Below are 7160 nucleotides of genomic sequence, written 5' to 3'. Positions count from 1 at the left end.
CAACACCCGCTCCGTCCACAGACACGCCGTGGAACTCTGGAACCTCCTCGACACTACATCACCGGACGTCGCCTTCCTGACGGAAACCTGGATGAACGCCTCCTCTGCACCCGACATCGCCATCGCCATCCCGGACGGGTACAAGATCATCAGGAGGGACCGCATCAACCAGACCGGAGGTGGCATCGCCATCGTCCACAGGAACACCATCCGCATCACGACCGACGCCAACGACTCCTTCGCCGCAGCCGAACATCTCCACTTCCAGATTCACACCGACCCTAAGACGACCCTCAGAGGCACCCTCGTCTACAGACCCCTGGGACCACGCACACAATTCAGCGAAGACATCACAGACTTCATCAGCCCGCACGCCCTCCCCTCCACCGACTACATCCTCCTCGGGGACCTCAACTTCCACCTGGAGAACAACAAGGACCGCAACACCACCGCCCTGCTGGAAAACCTTGCCAACCTCGGACTCAAGCAACTGGTCAACACCCCCACCCACTACGCCGGCCACACGCTTGATCCCGTCTTCTCTACCAGCAAGTACATCACCTTCAGCCACGCCACCAGACTCCACTGGACCGACCACAGCTGCGTCCACTTCAGCTTCAAACGATCCACGACCCACCACCACCCGCAACAGGTACCTCACAGGAATTGGAGCAAGATCACCGCAGACCAGCTCACCACCTCCCTCAGCCAGAGCCCACCCGCCAACACAACGGACCCCAACGAAGCAGCCCGCAACTTCACACAGTGGCTGACCGCCTGCGCCGATGACCTCGCGCCACTAAAGAACCCTCCCAGCAGACCCAGAAGCAAGAAGGCATCCTGGTTCACCGACGATCTCAAGGACTCCAAGAAGACCTGCCGCACCCTCGAGAAAGCCTGGCTCCTCGACCGGACCACCGACAACATGACCGCCCTCAAACACGCTACCCGCAAGCACCACCAGCTCATCCACACCACCAAGAAGAAATCCCTGAAGGAACGACTGGACAACAACGCCCACGACAGCAAAGAGCTCTTCACTATCGTCAAGGAGTTCTCCAACCCCAGCACCGGCACCAACGACATCACTCCCTCACAAGACCTCTGCGACTCCCTCGCCTCGTTCTTCCACCGCAAGATCGCCGACATCCACAACAGCTTTGGCACCCCACCCACGCACCCAACCGTCGAACCAATGCCCCCCACCGCCACTCTTCGCACCTGGACCACGGTGACCACCGAAGACACGGCCCGCACGATGAACACCATCCACTCCGGATCACCGACCGACCCCTGCCCACACCACGTCTTCAACAAGGCCGACTCCACCATCGCACCCCAACTCCGGAACATCATCAACGCCTCCTTCAACACCGCCACCTTCCCGGAGAGCTGGAAGCGCGCCGAGATCAGCGCCCTCCTGAAGAAACCTACAGCGGACCCCACCGATCTCAAACACTTCCACCCCATCTCGCTCCTCCCTTTTCCTGCTAAAGTCATCGAGAAGATCGTCAACAGACAGCTGACCGCCTTCCTCGAGACAAACGGATCCCTCGACCCCTCGCAGTCCGGCTTCAGAGCCAACCACAGCACCGAGACCGCCCTCATCGCAGCCACCGGCGACATCCGGACCCTGCTCGACAAGGGGGAAACAGTGGCCCTCATCCTCCTGGACCTCTCCGCTGCGTTCGACACGGTCTGCCACCGCACCCTAGTCCAGCGCCTCAGCAATATCGGTATCCAAGAGAAGGCACTGGAGTGGATCATCTCGTTCCTCGCCGGAAGAACACAAAGAGTCCGCCTCCCCCCGTTTCGCTCCGAGGCCACCGAAATCATCTGCGGCGTCCCGCAAGGATCTTCACTCAGCCCCACCCTCTTCAACATCTACATGAAACCTCTCGCAGCCATCGCACACCAGCACAACCTCAACATCATCTCTTACGCCGACGACACCCAGCTGATCCTCTCCCTCACCAGAGACCCCGACACCGCCAGAACCTGCCTACACGAAGGGATGAAAGACGTCGCAGAGTGGATGAAGGACAGCCGCCTGAAACTGAACTCGGACAAGACGGAAGTCCTCATCCTTGGATCTTCGCCCTCCGCCTGGGACGACTCCTGGTGGCCCCAGCCCTGGGCACCACACCCAAGCCAACCGACCACGCACGCAACCTGGGCTTCATCCTGGACCCCTCCCTCTCGATGACCAGACAAGTCAACGCCGTCTCCTCATCGTGCTTCAACACCCTGCGTATGCTTCGCAAGATCTTCCGCTGGATCCCGACCAAGACCAGGAAGACTGTCACCCAGGCACTCGTCAACAGCCGACTGGACTACGGAAACGCCCTCTATGCCGGAACCACAGCCAAGCTACAGAAAAGACTCCAGCGCATCCAGAACGCCTCCGCCCGACTCATCCTGGATGTCCCCCGACGCAGCCACATCTCCAGCCACCTGAGGAACCTGCACTGGCTCCCGGTCGACAAGAGGATCACGTTCCGGCTCCTCTCCCACGCACACAAGTCTCTCCACGACCTGGGCCCCAAGTACCTCAACGAGTGCCTGACCTTCTACACGCCCACCCGCAGGCTACGGTCCACCAGCCTCGCCCTCGCAGCCGTACCACGCATCCGAAGAGCCATCGCCGGAGGAAGATCCTTCTCTTACCTGGCTGCCAAGACTTGGAACTCCCTCCCCATCCACCTTCGGCTGACCCAGGACCATCTCGCCTTCAGGAAACAACTCAAGACCTGGCTGTTCGAGCAGTAGCATACTTCTCCCCCCAAGCGCCTTGAGACCCTCCCGGGTGAGTAGTGCGCTATACAAATGGCATGATTGATTGATTGATTGAGAGCGGCTGGGTACGACAGCCTCCCAGGCCATCCGGGCGCTGGGTTGTCCCGGGCCATCTGGTCGCCTGGCTGCGCAACCAGATGGCCCTGAAGGCTGCGCGACCAGATGGGCCTGCGGGCAGGGTGACCAAATGACCCTGTGGGCTGGGTGACCAGATGGCCCTGCGGGCTGTGCGACCAGATGGCCCTGTGGGCTAGTGGCCGGGCTAATTCCAACTTTTGTCCTTCCCCAGAGTTCTGAGTCGAGAAAAATGGGCTCTCTGGGCAGGCCGTCGGGGAGTGGACATGGCCTTGGCTTAACCCTCCTTGGGTCCGGCAAAGGGTCCGGGCGCTGGGGACGGGGCTCCACCGGGGCCAGGGGAGGCTCTCCCTGGCCTGGCTAGGGTTCAGAAGGTGGGACCGGGCCCGGGGCTTGAGCTCTGGCCGACCGGCCCCGGGGTGTGCGAGCCCCCCGTCCCGCAAGCCACCAGAGGGTCCGGGCGCTGGGGACGGGGCTCCACCGGGGCCCGGGGAGGCTCTCCCCGGCCAGGCTAGGGTTCAGAAGGTGGGACCGGGCCCAGGCTTGAGCTCCATCCAGCCGGCCCCGGGGTGCGCGAGCCCCCCGTCCCGCAAGCCAGAAGAGGTTCGGGGCACTAGGGACGGGGCTGCACCGGGGCCCGGGAGGCTCTCCCCTGCCTGGCTAGGTTTCGGAAGGTGGGACCAGGCATGGGGAGCAGGTGTTAGACCTGGCACCTTGGCGTGAGTTTCCCTTCCACTTTTTGGTGATGTGCCTCAGATGTTTTTGCTGGTGTCCGCTGCTCAGGGCACTGCACCATGGCCAATCCGTACCGCATTGCAAGTGCTCCCTATGTAAAGTGTAACTGTGATTGGTGTTCCTGATTGGTTCATTGGATTTACTGTCAGTCCCCAGTAAAGTGCACCAGGAGTGCCAGGGCTTGTAAATGCCAATGCTGCTAGTGGGCCTGCAGCGCTGGTTGCGCCACCCACAAAAGCAGCCTTTTAAAATGTATCTAGGGTCTGCCATTGCAGAACCTGCATGCAGTCTGGGACTGTCATGCTGGCTGGGCAAGCGCACACACTTGCCAGCCCCTAAACCTTTCCTTAACTTCATATTAGTCAACCATATGGTAGGCCAAAGGGTAGGGTGCATTGTAAGTGTAATTAGGACATGCTCTGATGTGTGTGGCATGTCCTAATAGTGAATTACAGCCAAATTCGTTTTTCACTATTGTAAGGCTACCTGTTCTCTTAGGCTGGATGGGCTGCTGGAATTATTACTAACGGTGGGCGGCCAGCTACGCTCCGTGCACGGAGTGCACGTAGTGCCGTCTCCTACGCATTTTGCGTAGCGAGCGTAGCCAGGCGGCACTACGCGCGCTCCGCAGACGGTGCGTAGCCGGCCGCCACCCGCCTCCCTCCCGCCCTCCCTATATATTTAAAAAAAACGGATAAAAAGCTTTTAAAAACACTTACCTTGTCCGCCGCGTCCCCGGGCTCCCTCTCGCCGTCCCTCGATTCGCGACGCCATTTCGGATACTAATGCGCATGCGCGGGCGGCCGCGCATGCGCATTTCTCATGAGGAATGCGCGGGCGCCCGCGCATGCGCATTAGTATCCGAATCGGTGGCGGCGCGAATCGCGGGACGGCGAGAGGGAGCCCCGGGGACGTGGCAGACAAGGTAAGTGTTTTTAAACGCTTTCTATCCTTTTATTTCAGTATTTAGGGAGGGCGGGAGGGAGGCGGGAGGCGCGGAGTGGGGCTACGCGGAGTGCGCGGGTGGGCGTAGTTTTGCGCCCACTTCGCGTAGCTCCGCGGAGCCCCACTCCGCACACTACGCCCAGGGTTAATTATTACACTCTATAATCCCAGCAGGCTCAGGGAACATGGTAGAAAATAAAGCTTAGAATGCCTGAACTCAGAATAATAAAATACTTCTTTTAGTACAGTTTATTTTAATATCCTGTGTTTGCAAATGCTACTTTTAGAAAGTTAGCATTTGCTTGCCTAACCATTTCAGCCCGCCTCTGCTTGGATGTGTATCTGACTGTCTGGGTTATGTGAGTGACAGGGCTGGGGGATGACAGGTTGTGAATGCAAGGATTACACCTTAGTGGGAGGTGGGAGTGCCCCTGGACTCTGAATAGGGCTGTGCTCTGCCACCACAATGCTGGCTCCGCCCCCTGGGGAGCGACTGATGACTCAACCGGCATATGGCCCAGGAAGGGCGAAGCACTGTCATCAAGGTACTCCTGGCTGCCCCTGTCCACACAATGCTGGCTCCCCCTCCTGTGGAGCGTCTGATGTGCCTGCCCCTCACACTGAAAGCAGAAACCAGAGTACACCCAACAAGTACTCAGAGACTGAAAGAAGTTTGCAGAGGCCCCCTGGCCTGTAAGACAAAAGAAAATGCTGTATAAAAGTAGGAGCCCTGCTCCTTGTAAATCAGAAGTTTCCCACAAAGAACCTCTGCCCAACTAGAAGGAGAAGAAGACGCTGGAAGGACTGGCCTGCTGATTGCCTTGCTGAGGAAGGAGAGGAAAAGACTTGCTGAAAAGACTTTGTAAACTTGTGCTAGAAACTTTTTTCAAGGGCTTGACTGAGCTTGCCCCCTGACCTGAGTCACAGGATCATCTGGCTCAACCTGCTCTCTGCTCGTCTGCCAGTATCTGTCAGGATTTCTGCCCCCGCCTAAAGCCCCCACCGGACCCCAAATACCCAGAGAACAGATCCCCCGAAGTCCGGACGCCTCCTCCCAAGGATCTGCACCGGGCTTGGGGCCCGCAACGTTTTATTTCCCCTTACGCTGATCACAAAGGTACGTGCCTACCTCTGAAAAGGCCCTGGGTTAGGCCCTGGGTTCCTCGAGGCTGAGAGCCCCAACCTCTGGAAAAGGCCCTGGGTAAGGCCCTGGGTTTCTCCTCGAGGCTCCTCTCATCACCTCCCTGCTCCTCACCACAGCTCAGCCCCCACCTCCGGAAAAGGCCCAGGGTTTCTCGAGGCCCCTCTCTGGTCTCCATTCAATCCGCACCGCTAGATGCGTGAGCATAGTTAGGGCCTTGTGTTTTCTTCCGTGTGGAGCACAGAGGAGCGCTGTGAAGCCCACAGAGGCGCTTGGGAGCGCCATACCTTCCAGGAACATGGCAAGAGGCACCAATATTGCATAACAAGAACTGTGGCATTATCCTTTCTAGAAGAGTAACTGAACTGCCACAAAAAGAACTATTTTAAGCAAAAGAGACTAAAAGGAAGCAGCTATTAATTCAAAAGAACACTTGCCTATTTATAACCTTGTGGCTTAGAAAAACGTTATTAATGGTCTTGTGATAAATACTTGCCTGAAGAGATATATTTTTACATAAAGTGAACGTATTTTTATATAACCACAGCCTGGTGTCCATTTGTGGGAGGATTGGTATATTTACTGTGTGTGCTATTAAAAATGCTTAACTAAGAAACGCCTGGAAAATAGCTTTGGCTGCTCACGCCACGCACCTAGAGGGTGAGCAAGGGTAATTCTAAGGGGTCATCCTTCACCCTGACTTATAGGAGAGGGTCCCTGCTTGTCACGAGTGAAAACTTGCGCCAACCAGAGACCCCCAATTCTAACATGTGGCTGGCTTCATCCACTACGCTCTCAGGTGGAGTTTTCTGCCCACCCCTAAAGGACCCTGTGATGCGGGAGCCCCCGTCCTGCGGCCTAGCGAGTGACTGGGTGCCTGTGATGGGGTCCATCGGGCCAAGGGAGGCTCCCCCAACCTGGTTGGGATCAGAAGCAGGGACCGGGCCAGGTGGGGGGGTGGCTGGCTAAGTCCTTTCCACTGCGTAGTAAGAGTTTGGGTAGGGCTGGGCGTAGTTTGCGTAGTGCCACTACGCACACTACGCAAAATTTTGGAAAAAAAATTGTGGAAAACGGGGGCACGTCCTGAGGGTCCGTGTGCCCGGGACAGGGGTCCCTCATGCCTGGGCAGACTCCCTGATCTCCTCGGCCTGGTTGGAGCCCGGGAGACCTGCAGCCCCGGAGCCCCAGAGCTCTGCAGCCCGAGCCCTGCAGTCCCCGAGCTCTGGAGCCCTGCAGCCCCTGGAGCCCTGCAGTCCCCGGAGCCCTGCAGCCCCCGGAGCCCTGCAGTCCCCGAGCCCCGGAGCCCTGCAGCCCTGCAGCCCCGGAGCCCTACAGTCCCCGAGCCCCGGAGCCCCGGATCCCCGGAGCCCTGCAGGCCAGGATCCCTGCACGGGCAGGCTGGAGCCCTCCCGCAGAGGCTCGGGGCAGGCAGATTGGCGTCATTTTGGTCCCGGCCATCTAGTCGCCC

The sequence above is a fragment of the Lissotriton helveticus genome, chromosome 6 (genome assembly GCF_964261635.1).
Source record: "Lissotriton helveticus chromosome 6, aLisHel1.1, whole genome shotgun sequence".
Lineage (NCBI taxonomy): Eukaryota > Metazoa > Chordata > Amphibia > Caudata > Salamandridae > Lissotriton > Lissotriton helveticus.
This window is presented reverse-complemented; position numbering follows the sequence as displayed.